Consider the following 13,895-nt stretch of genomic DNA (forward strand, 5'->3'; position numbering starts at 1 on the left):
CATTAAAAACCACGCTTTTGGCTCTGTGGGTGTTTGGAAAAAGATATTTTTTACGGAAGTAACTGATAAATTTAAGACGAAGTTCTGCTAATTTAAGAATTTGAATTGTAACGTAAATATTCATTAAGGGGTTACCTCCACTTTCAAAAAATCGCAATTTTATTATACCCTCAGCATTTATGCTAACGAGGGTATATACACATTCATACGGGCAAAATGTGCCTCATCGAAATAATTGTTTTAGACCCCAAGTATGTTTGGACGAAATGTGTTTCAGACAATTTGGGGTTGATTTAGCCATGTCCGTCCGTCTGTCTGTCTGTCTGTCCGTCTGTCTGGCTGGTGCTCACGATAACTCTTGAACGGAGCAACCGATCCGGTTCAAAATTTGGCTTTAGTAATACTTTGCCCAAACTTAGTTTAAGTTCGAAGATGGGTTATATCGGTCCACTCTCCCACAAAAGTTCGAAAATGTTCGGAAAATTTGTGCGCACGATAACTCTTGAAGGGAGTAACCGATTTGGCCCACACTTTGTACATGGTGAAAGTTCCACCAGACTTAAATGAAGTTTAAATATGGACTCAATCGGTCCACTCCTTCTCGAATCGCTTTGATTGTTGTGTTAACAACTTGTATACTTTCTCCCCCATACGACGGTACAAGCTTCATAAGGGGCAAGTCCATACTTCATGAGAAAATAGCCTGAAAGGTCCAAAAAACCCCTATGACACCATGTGTAGTGGTTGAAGCGCAAGATAAATCTCGAACGGATCTGCCAATTCGGTCCAAAAGTTGGCCTTCGTAATATTTTGTCCAAACATAGTTTAAGTTCGAAGATAAACCATGTCGGTCCACTCCTTCAGGTACCTCCCTCACCAAAAATTCAAAAATCTTCGGAAAAAATATGAGAACGATAACTCTTGATGGGAGAGACTGATGTAATCCATACTCTGCACATCCTAATACATCTACCAGATATAGATCAGGTTCGAATATGGACTATATTTGTCCACTCCTTTGGGTACCCCTTACACAAAATTTCGGATAAGTTCACTTTAAGACCTGCTCTCGAATCACTTTGATTTTTGTTGAAGCGATTTGCATTCGCTACCTCCATTACGACGGCCAGGTCCACATTTCTTGGGAAAACATCCCGAAAGGTGGAAAAAACCCTATGTCACCATGTGTGGCTCTCGAAATGTTCTACCGATTTGGTGCAACATTTGGTCTTGTCATATTTTATCCGCAGGGGTATTCCTAAAAAGGGATGACGGGTGTAACGACCCCGCGGACCCCACGTTACCGACCATGGGCGGTATAACCCTAATATACCTGTGAGAGCCAACCCAAATAGGTGGGGAATAGGGTCTCTAGGTATCTGCGTTGTTACGGCGGACAAGGCAGTAGGGATGGCAGCGGATGAGCCTATATAGGTCAACGGTGGCGCCCACAGACTTCCAAAAAGTGTACGCTCGTGCTTAGGCAAAAGGTTAATCCTGGGGAACCTTAATTGAGAGCAGCCCTCTCAACCAGGATAGGAGACAGTGGTCCAATCACTCACTTCTCCGAATGCTAGCTGATTAAACCGAATACGCAAAGAGAAAATATAAAAACCAATCCGAAAAACAGATCACCGAACTGGCGACGAAATAGGACTATCGAGTACGGAACATGGAACATAAGAAGCTTAATTGGGAAAGAAAACGAATTGGTTGATGAAATATTGGGAACAAATGTTAAATACCTAGCCATAACCGAAACAAAGAAGAAGGGGTGCGGCTGTGAAATATTAAAAGACGGTTTCATTCTATTATATTCTGGAGTTCCGAAGAAGGAAAGAGCCCGAGCTGGCGTAGGCTTCGTAATCCATAAGGAAATGGAAGACTCTATCTGCGAATGGAAATTCATAAATGAAAGAATAATGGCTTTAAAAGTTAAAGAGGACACTTCACATACAACATTAGTTGTTGCGTATGCACCAACAGAAGACGCATCTGCAGAAGAAAAAGATACATTTTTTGACAATCTTCAAAACACTATTGACGACATTACTACAGATGTGATCCTAATGGGGGACTTCAACGGAAGAGTTGGAAGAAGCCCAGAAAATTATGAAAATGTTGTAGGGAAATACGGGGAGGAAGAAATAAACAACAACGGTACCCGATTGTTGCAATTCTGTATTGCCAATCAGCTAATAATTACAAACACAATGTTTCCTCATAAACACATTCATAGATACACGAGGGAGGAACCCGCACGACATGAAAAATCGGTTATAGACTATATAATTATTAGGAAAAACCAACTACCTAGATGCCGGGACGCCAGAGTCAAAAGAGGTCCGGAAATAGGCAGCGACCACTTTCTGGTCGTTTTGCCCAGAGCAATAACAAAAACCCCGCGAAAAGCAACCAGACAGAGAAATCTGCGAACAAAGATTAAAATTTCAAAATTAAAATCCAGGGCGGTCCAAGAAGAATTTGCTCGAAAAGTAACAGAAAAGGCAATTGAACTTAGAACATCGGCTCTAAATGAAAATGTAGATATCTTATGGACTAATTTTAAAACCATAATGATAGAAGCAGCAAAAGAAGTATGCGGCGAAGCGAAGTGCGGAGGACGACACGTTAAAGCAACCAAATGGTGGAACGACACTATTAAATGCGAAGTTAGAGAAAGAAAACAAGATGGAAACAATACCTCAACAACAGAACGCCATCAAACTACAACCATTACAAAGAACAACGAATAAGAGTCAAGGAAATTGTCAGCAAATCGAAATCAGAATCGTGGGAGGAATTCGGAAAATATATGGAAGAAAACTACAATCAGAACCAAAACTGTTTTATAGAACTTTAAAAAGCCTCAGAAGACCAAAAAGAGTGCCCCATTAAATTTATCCGAAGTAAAGAAGGAGAGCTACTGAGGGACGACCAAAAGATAATGGCACGGTGGAGAGAGTATTTCAACGAGCTACTAAATGGTGATAGCACACCCGTTACGGAACAAACACCAATAACTCAAGAAGATGAAGGTGTAACAAATATAATAACAACGCAAGAACTTAGTCAAGCTCTACAGAAAATGAAACTGGGGAAAGCAGCAGGCCACGATGGTATAGCCCCAGAACTGCTGAAATACATGGGTGCGACAGGCGAAGAAATGCTTCTCAAAGTGATAAATGTTGCATGGACGACGGCCACGATACCTAGCGACTGGCAGGTAGCCATAATCAACCCCATATTCAAAAAGGGCGATAACCAACTTTGTCAGAACCATCGAGGAATATCCCTTTTATCAGTTGCAGGAAAAATCTACTCTAGAATCCTAACAAACAGACTTAGGAGTGAAATCGAAGACGAACTCGAAGAAGAACAGTGTGGTTTCAGACCCAATCGAGGTACACAAGACCTGATATTCACAATGAGACAAATATCAGAAAAGACCATAGAGTACAATAAGGAAACACATTGTTGCTTTATCGATCTAGAAAAAGCCTTCGACTCGGTAAAATGGCAGGAAATATGGGATGTGCTGGACAAAAGAAATGTCAACGGTAATTTGATAAGAAGAATAAAAAGTTTTTATAAAATATGCCGAAATTACGTGAGAACGGGAAACTCTACCTCGGAAGAATTTCTGACGAACCAAGGTGTAAGACAAGGAGACATATTGAGCCATATTTATTTATAATTCTAATGGACGACATTATAAAGACGTGTAAGGAGTCATTTCGAACATTGAATATGGGAAATTGGAAAATGCAACCTGTTAAAATATCAATGCTAGCTTATGCAGACGATGTGACTATATTAGCCAACAATCAAGAAAACCTACAACAAAATATAAACCTTTTCGTAAACGAAATGACAAGACGGGGTCTACGCATTAATATCAAGAAAACGGAAACAATGGTCATCAGCCGAAATAAATGTGAACACCAACTGCACATCGGAACTGAACCCCTAAAACAAGTTAAACATTTTTGCTACCTTGGTGCAATACTAAGCGAAGACGGGAAAGCCGACAGAGATCTTAACCGTAGAATATCAGCAACAGCAAATCTCTACTATAGCCTCAACCGAAACTTCATCAGTAAGAGAGAAGTAACAAAAGGAACAAAACTAGCAGTTTTCAATCAACTTACGTTCCAACACTTACGTATGGAAGTGAATCATGGGCACTCACAACCAAAAACCAGAACAGAATCCAAACATCAGAAATGAAGTACCTACGCCGCGTTGCAGGAAAAACCAGGAGAGATAGGGTTAGAAAATGATACAATCAGATCTAACCTAGAAATCGAGCCCCTTAACGACAAAATCGAGAAAAACAATCTAAGATGGTTTGGCCATGTGACAAGAATGAACAGATACAAGATTACCAAAACGTGCTTTAGAAGCAAGACCCACTGGGACAAGAAGTAGAGGAAGACGAAGGAAAACCTGGATGGACACAGTTAACAATATATTAACCAAACGTAATATAAGAACCCACAACAGCCAAAGCTGCGGCTCAAGACAGAGTAAAATGGAGAAATCTTTGCAAAAACCTCTACACTGCAAGGTAAAAAAGGTCCGGAATAAGTAAGTAAGTATATTTTATCCAAACTTAGTTTCATGGGGCAATACCGATCCCCAACTTCCGGTACTTCTTCCCAATATTTAAAAATGTAACTAAAATGTTAGGACGATATCACCTGAATTGTGCAACCAATTTGGTCCAAACTTTGTATCTCCAAATAATTTGTCAACATTTAGTTTAACTTCTATCGGCCCATATCGGTCCTCCCTAAGGGTACCTCCCCCACAAAAGTTCAACATTTGTGTTCATTCCTAATCCACATTTTTGTCTGCAAGTTCAAATGTTGAAAAAGGGCCACAAAATTTTGAAGAGACGCTAAATACATTCTATCTGTCCGTAGATGAAAGTTTTAATTTCACATTGGCTGAGGGTATACCTCTGTCGGCAAAGCCGACTGACAATTTTTAAATTGTTTTGACTTAAATAAATTCGGCTTAAATAGAAGAATGTTAGCAGGGATGTACGTCAAAAATCACGACAAGTAGCGGGAAAACCCCCAACTTGAGGTTTTCCCGCTACTTGTGGTGATTTTTGACGTACAAAAACATGTTTTATGAGTTGCAACGATTTTTTATTTTATATCGCTACAGTAGCGATTTTGGCTCTTTAAGGTAGCGATTTTTACGCAGCATTGTTTATTGTCATAACTGTTCAAGCAAACGAAAAAGGTATATTGTGCAGTTAGTGAAATATTTATATATAGAGAGGCCAGATAGTGCTTAAAAACACAGAAAAGCTTGGGAATTGTGATATTTTATTGAAGAAATGAATAAGAACATGTTTGTGTGTGATTTTTTTTTTAAATTTCTTTCTGTTTGTGTAACAGTTGATAATTTCTGCCGTTTTTAGATATTTTCGTAGTGTTTTTGGTCTTACTCAGTAGAGATTTGTGGTGATTTTTTAACACAACTTTTCTGTAGCGATTTTTCGAGCACCAAGCAAATCAAACAAAAATTGTAAACGTAGCATAAAATGTGCTCTTTCAGATGAAAGAAAAAAAATCTTAAAAATATTGGAAGTTTCTTAAAAAAAAGAATCAAACTATTTTTTGGTCTACACAAAGGTCTAAGGATGATCCCTTAAACATTTAGTTTATTTAAAACATATTTTTTCAACAAAAATTACTCTATGGAATTACATTAATTGGTCTATATGTATTCGAGTATGTGTATTGCTAATCCGCTAGCGTGTCATGTGATCATTGTGGAACATTCTATGTTCTATGTAACAGCGGAAACGTATAAATACGGCTAAGCAGTTAGTAGTATGTAGGAGCGCGACTTAAAACCGTCAGTGTAATCTAAAGAATAAAGAAGTAACCTGAATAAAGTAAAGCTGTGTGCTTACTAGTTTTTAGAGATAAGCTTTGTGCTTAGTAGAGAAATAAAGTCTTGCGTAAATAAGTGAATAAAGTCAATAAAGCATTGTAGACTCGTAATCTTCGTATTGCAAATCCTTGTGGTACAAATAGTATCGGGGAATAAAAAAATACTTCTACAAGGGATTAAGTTCAACCCTAATTCAGTAAAAATATTACTGTTCTGGCTCTTGTGCCACTGAAAGTGAACATTATCTTTATTAATATGCATACGAAGAATATCGAACATTTGTTGTGGGCGTTTTGTGTAGTACATGTTCTACTCAACTATATTGATTTTTTATTGCATTATCTGTGAACAATGTTGAGCAATTGTTTACTATGGAAGATTGAATTGAAACGAACCAAACATCATGCTTGTCATTCAGCATTTGATGGACATCTTTGTTTGTAATTCAGTTTCAACATTTTCACATTGATTACAGTTGCCTTGTCTAATGGAGTCAGGCAGCATAAATCATTCTTGATAGGCCATAGACGAATAGTGACGGCTCAGTTTACTGTCTTTTCAAAAAAAAAAAAAAAAAAAAATCAAAGACAAAAAAAATTATATCACAAAATGAGGAGGCATTATAAATCAATTAAAACTGTCATTCAATCATTCATTGATTCAGCAGCAAGCTATTGCTGGTGCTAGTATCATATTCAGTATTTACAGATCTATAGCCTGCTGCAGCACGTGTCACATGTTTGGATAGATTGGAAACTGATTGCCTGTTGATGTCATCTTGACATCTTGTGATTGATGTTCATTTATTTCAGAAAATGCAATTTTAATTGCCAACAAATTAGTTATGCACAGACCATAATTGTTTTATTTTAATTGACTATTGTTTAATTTTGGAAGTGTAATTTAAATTTGCTGTTCGATTTGGTTATATATTTTCTTTTAAAGGTGTTAATTTTCTGTTTCAATGGTCAATCAATGAATTCTCAATTTGATTATGGATCCTTTGAATTAGTAATTAAAATGTTGAAATTTGAAGACAGATTTGTATTTCTTAGAAGAATACATGTGTCATCTACAAAATAAATTGATATTTCAATTTGTAACCACTTTAATTAATTTATTTTAATTCTTATTATTTGAATTTTAGAAAAATTCAATAAATGGACATGGTGGCGTAATGTACTGTGTAAATATAATTTATACCTCATACGCTCCAAGTGCCTGCAAAATAGATTTTGAATAAGAATTCTTTTTAGAGTTGTGCAAAAAGACTTAAATTAGACATCTAGTTCACTACGTAGTTCCAATCGCCTACATCGCTTGTATGAAAATACTGCTATACTTAACATCACCCTTTAATTTCTATGACGTTACTACATTATCCAACACTAATTCTTTTACATAATTATTCCAAAACTTCCAAGAAGGGACAAGAGCGACTGCTCTCATTCATATTAGCTCAATGATATTTTTTTACATACATTAAAGTAAATACATATGTACATGCAAATAAAAACAAGAAAGAAAAAAACTATAGCCGTGCGGGACCAACTACAAACGTTACGCTCCATTTCAGCCGATAAATATTATTCTATCATAATATTAAATTGTTGGACTGTTCTCATAATCCTTATCTTTTTATTCAGATACAGCAATTTTAAACTCTTGCAGAACAAATTGTATAAACTGTAGATTCGCAGCTGTCTGACGCTCACTTACCGCAGAATCAACCACAAAACATCCATACAAACGGCAGCATGCGAATTGAAATGCCTTCATCACATGCATGCATACATCATAGTTAGTGTACAAATGTTAGCGGTTGATGTGTGTGTAGTGGTAAAGTATGGTTGGTAAACCAAAAGTCATCATATTACTGGAAACGGTTAGCTAATGTGGTTTGCAGTAACGGATATTGTAGTTGTGGTGAAATTCGGTATGAAATTACTTTCTAGGACTTTATGTAATGCAAACATTACAAAAAAGGGGGAAAATTAAAAGTCTTACGTTTTAAATGTTTTTCATTTGATGCAAAAGTTTGATAAAAAATGATATTTAAATAGTCATAAAATTAAAGTAACTAAGTCGAATTAGAAACATTTTGTCAAGTAGTCACAATAATTTGAATATGTGTATATAGACGTATTTTTGATGGGTGCTACTGAAACCGGATGCGCATCAAAATCGTATGCAAATTGCGCGATTTTTACCCACTTTAGGGTTTTTTTTGCATTGTGTGCAAAAGATTTCAAAATATTCATTACATTACAGAAATTGTAAAAATATACAAAATGTTTTAATCTATAAACGACTTAAGTCGAAGTGGAGTTTCAATGTGTCTAAATATAAACTTTTTAAGCCTGTTTCAAGGAACAATATATAGTTAGGTGTATTTCTAGGTAATTGTAAAATTTTTTTAACAAAAAATCTTAAAAGTTTTTCAATTTCATCAAATTTTAAATACCCCCAAATTTGAGCGCCATAAAACATTATTGATTTGGATGCTGCCGAAAAAATTTTTAGTTTATTGGTGTTAGTAATTTTTGGGTTATTGATAAGTTAGTCCACGTAGACGTAATAGCCATTTTAGCAGATCTCAGTTTAGTTGCCAGGTGTTTTCTGAAAGATATGTTGTAGGTGAGTTCGATACCCAAATATTTATAGCTATTAACAATTTCTATTGTCTGGTCACCATAATTCCATTTCAGTTTCTTGGATATTCGCTTTTAAACACCACATTTGGCAGTACATATACAACGTGTCAATCATATGTTGTAATTCATCTGGCGAGTCTGATAAAATTACTATATCATCTGCATAGAGAAGGATTTTAACACAGGTTCCCGATACGTTTAACCTGACAGATCATTAAGATACAGTGCGAATAGGATAGGGCTTAAACCACAGCCTTGCCGCACACCTTGATTAACGGTGATTGCATCTGATAATGTGCTGCCGAATCTTATTTGACTTACGTTCTCAGCATAATATAGTTGCAAAATGCGGATAAACTTAGAAGAGAGCCCAGCAGATGGCTAGTTTATAGAATAGGGAATTCCGTGGAATCATGTCGAAGGCGCTCGGAAAATCTACGAAAAATGCATATGTATTTTTCCCGGAGTTTTTATTCAAATGTACTATGTTTACCAGATTGAAGATATTGTCTGTAGTAGAATAATTTTTATAAAGCCGGCTTGAAACTCGGAAAGTATGTTATTGTTTTCAATCCAACATGTAAGGCGGTTTAAGAGAATATTATTGAATATTTTGCAAAGGGTGTCTATAAGTGACAACCCACGATAATTGCTTGGACGATTAGGATCACCTTTTTTGTAAAGAGGCAGTAAAATCGAATTGTGAAAACTGTTAGGGAACCTTTCTTCAGTGAAGATAATATTCAAGATGGTTAGTATTTCATTAACAAAGCAAAGAGGAGCACTTTTATAAAACTCATAGCATATGCCATCAGGACCAGGGGCTTTGTTTTCTTTTAAGGACTTTAAAACCGACATAAGTTCTATTACTACTATAGGTGAATCAAAATATTGATTTATAATTTCTGGCATGCACCAATCTAATGCGCACAGATGATTTGAATTTAAAAGCTAGAAGAAATATTGCTGAAAATCATCTGCATTCAGTTCGCTGGTTAAAGAAACATGTTTTTTATACCCTCAGCCTTTAGGCTAAAGAGGGTATTTACACTTTGATACGACCAAAAATGTGCCTCATAGAAATAATGGTTTTAGACCCCAAGTATGTTTGTACGATATCCGTTTCAGACAATTTTGAGTAGATCTAGCAATGTCCGTCTTTTACATAATTATTCCGATAACTCTCGAACGGATCAATCGATTCGGTTCAAATTTTGGGTATCGAAATATTTTGTCCAGATTCGATTTAAGTTCGAAGATGGGCCATATAGGTCCACTCCTTCAGGTACCTCCCCCACAAATGTTCAAAAACTGTCGCAAAACTTGTGCGCACGATAACTCTTGTAGGGAATAACCGATTAGGTCCATACTTTACACATCGTGTAATTTCTACCAAACTTAGATGAGGTTCCAATATGGACTCAATCGGTCCACTCCTTCAGGTACCTCCCACACAAAATTTTGGAAAAGTTCAGTTTAGGACCTGGTCTCGAATCGCTTTGATTTTTGTTTACGCAAGTTGTATTCGCTGTCCTCTATACGACGCTGTAAGTTTCATTAGGGGCAAGTCCATACTTCCTGAGAAAATAGCCTGAAAGTTACAAAAAAAAAACTATGACACCGTGTGTAGTGGTTGGAGCGCAAGATAACTCTCGAACGGATCTGCCGATTCGGTCCAAAATTTGGCTTTCGTAATATTTTGTCCAAACTTAGTTCAAGTTCAAAGATGGATTATATCCGTCCACTCCTTCCGGTACCTCCCCCACAAAAGTTCGAAAATGTTCGGAAAATTTGTGCGTACGACAACTCTTGAAGAGAGTAACCGATTTGGTCCATACTTTGCACATTATGAAATTTCTACCAGACTTAGATGAGGTTCCAATATGGACTCAATCGGTAAACTCCTTTGAGTACCTCCCACACAAAATTTCGGGAAAGTTTAGTTTAGGACCTGCTCTCGAATCGCCTTGGTTTTTGTTGTAACTTCTTGTATTCACTGTCCCCTATACGAAGGTACAAGTTTCCTCAGGGGCAAGTCCATACTTGCTGAAAAAATAACCTGAAAGTTGAAAAACAAACCCTATGACACCATGTTTATGGGTGGAAGCGCAAGATAATTCTTGAACGGATATGCCGATTCCGGCCAAAATTTGGCCTTCGTAATATTGTTTCCAAACTTAGTTTAAGTTCGTAGATAAGCCATATCGGTCCATCCTTCAGGTACCTACCCCACAAAAGTTCAAAAATATTCGGAAAAATTGTGCGCACGATAACTCTTGATGGGAGTGACCGATTTGGTCCATACTTTACATATTCTCATAATATCTACCAGATATAGATCAGGTTCGAATATGGACTATATTTGTCCACTCCATCCCGTACCTCCCACACAAAATTTTGGATAAGTTCACTTTAAGACCTGCTATTGAATCACTTTGATTTTTGTTGTAGCAACTTACATTCGCTGCTTCAATTACGATGGTAAAAGTTGTTTCAGGGGCAAGTCCATACTTCTTGAGAAAACAGCCCGAAGGGTGTAAAAACCCCCTATGTCACCCCCATAGTCTATGTCGGTCCATTCCTTTAAGTACCTTTTCGGCAAAATTTTTGAACTTTAATCTTAATTAACATTTTTGTCGGTTCATACGACCAAAATTTTGAAACCCCCTAAATACATAATTTTTTTGTGAAAAACGTGTTTCAATTTGCACAGGCTGAGGGTATATCTCTGTCGGCAAAGCCGACTGATACTTTTTTACTTGTTCTTCATGCTATTTGATAGCTTCCACCAATCCTTAGACGATGAGATAGAGTTTAGTTTGTCTATCTTTTCGTGAATATATTCCGTTTTCCGATTTTTACAGCACAGCATGTAATTTTTTCTAGCTCTTATGTACTTCTGTCTCACGTCATGTAGGTTGGATCTTCTGTATGTATTTAACCACTTCATCATTACATTACGCAGACGTAGACATTTCCAGTTAAACCAATCCTGCGTTGGCTCAAACGATAAACCTTTGGAAGGCTCGGAGTAAGCTTGTCGGATTTTACTTTTAATATTTTCGACCATATCATCTATACATGTTGGCACATCTACGATTGAGTCAGTGGACAGTCGGCTGATCTTTTGGGAATATGTTGACGCAGTTCTTTTATTCCAAAGTACATGAACTTTGGCTTATCATTGTGTGTAACAGAGTTGTTCACCATTGGAATGCGAAAGTTAACATGCAACGGCATGTGGTCGGAAAAAGGTTTATTGTCAATCTTAAGTTCGTATACATACGCCAGCAGACTATGCGAACATATGCAATAGTCGATCACAGAACTACCAACACCACCACAGAAAGTGAACTCACCGCTTGGATCCCCATGTATGCGGCCGTTCACAACAATCCCACCGACGTCGTCAAGGGTGTCTAGTAAGAGTTTTCCATTGCTGTTAAGTGTCTTATCTTTTGAGCATCTAATATTATTTATATGTGGAAAATGTTCTAGGATATGCTTGTCCAGATTTTGCTCTGTGGCTATTCTGGCATTTCAATCCCCAACAATGCAGAAGTTGGTAGGAGAAAACTGGGTTAAAAAATCATCAAAGATGCGAAAATCAGTATTCCAATTTGTGCAGTTTATATAGCGAGGAATGAAATAAAATACTTTTTCATTAAATTTTGCGTAAAGAACCACATTATTATTTTGCAATGTTTGGAATTTAAAATGGTATATTTTTTGTAAGGTTTTCTTGAATCCATATAAGCAACCCCCTTTGGCACGCCCAGCAGAGTGTATTTTTTCGGCATCGATCCATTGAAGAGAATAATTTTGAAACATTGATGTGTAGATATGACGTTTTTCACGCAGAATATGGGTTTCAAACAATAAAAAGACGTCAAAGTTGTTTAAATAGGTTACGAAGTTTCCAAAGTTCAGTGAATTTGCCATGTTTGCAATATTGTATGATAGTAAACGACACAGGTTGAACTGCTATTGGGTAAGTGCGGTAGATTGTACTTCCTGGTGGGATACGTTGCCAGTGCGGGAGATGACATCAGGGTTATAATTTGTAGAAGCCAGCAATTCGCGCAAATAAACAGCATCATTGTTGTTCTGGTCCACAAACATGCAATTAGACCACGTATATTTCTTGTCGTTCACATACAGACAAAATTCACCGAGTCTGATTTTTAACTGATTATCCGATTTTGACAGGGATTTACTTAGCTCCCGTAGTTTATATCGAGAATGTTGTTCTTGTTTGGTATAGTCTTTTTGAATAAATATTTCGCCATTTTTCAGACGGCTATTTGTTGTTAATACATTTGACGCTTGCAAAGCACTTTCAAGATTAAAAAGGAAGTAGTTATGGTTTTTGCTGGCTATTTCCCGAATGCTCGCAATTCCGATGCGTAAGTTAAGCACTCCAGAAGAAAATTGTAGGAACTCAGATTTCGCATCACTCACATTTTCACTTTTCAGTCCCTTTACGATTATGTTCGATGATCTGGTTTTGCGATCTATCTGTTCCAGTCTCTAGCCTTGTAATCTCTTGTCGCATTCTTATATTTTCATTACTAAGCTCGTTAACTTCTTCCTTTATATTTGCAATATCTTCCTTTCTAGCTACATCACTTAATTTCTCATCCAGTAGGCTACAAATTTCAATATTATTCTGATTTTTTGTCCTTATAAGTTATCACAGTAAGCATATAAGCTTTCACGATGGTAAATTATATTTCTTGATGAAGTTTTAGCAGTACACATTAATTGTTGTATGGGGTTTTAGCGAAATAGTTGGAGAACTCACAAATATTTTTTTATAATTTTTAGAATCAAACCAAAAAATATATTTGCAACAATATTTTCCAACAATAAGATTTTCTCTTTTGTTGTTGCTATAATATACGATTTATGTACCCAATCTCTATAATCTCTATTGGTATCATATTTTTCTACGCATTGTCTAGATTCCGCATTTATTTTTTAATTTATTTTTTGAGGGTTTGTGCGGAGGCTGGGATAGGATAATTTGGATTTATTTCAATTTTTGTTATTATTTGCAGATTTTCCACGAAAATAATAATATATTTAATAACTATTTAAACATCTACGAGTAGATATGGAATGCTGTTAACAAATTATGCATACATTTTCTCATAACAACAAATAAGATATTTTTAAACATTTTTTCTTTATATGAGAATAAAAACCGCTATAACTTTTGCTCGCATCGTCCAGTTTTGTGAACGCGAACAGATTTGAAAGCAGAATTTTTTTCTTAACGTCTATGTCGCAAAAAAATGTTTTAATTATTTTCAAATGGAATTG

The sequence above is a fragment of the Musca autumnalis genome, unplaced genomic scaffold (genome assembly GCF_047663935.1).
Source record: "Musca autumnalis isolate F117 unplaced genomic scaffold, ASM4766393v1 scaffold_3, whole genome shotgun sequence".
Classification (NCBI taxonomy): Eukaryota; Metazoa; Arthropoda; class Insecta; order Diptera; family Muscidae; genus Musca; species Musca autumnalis.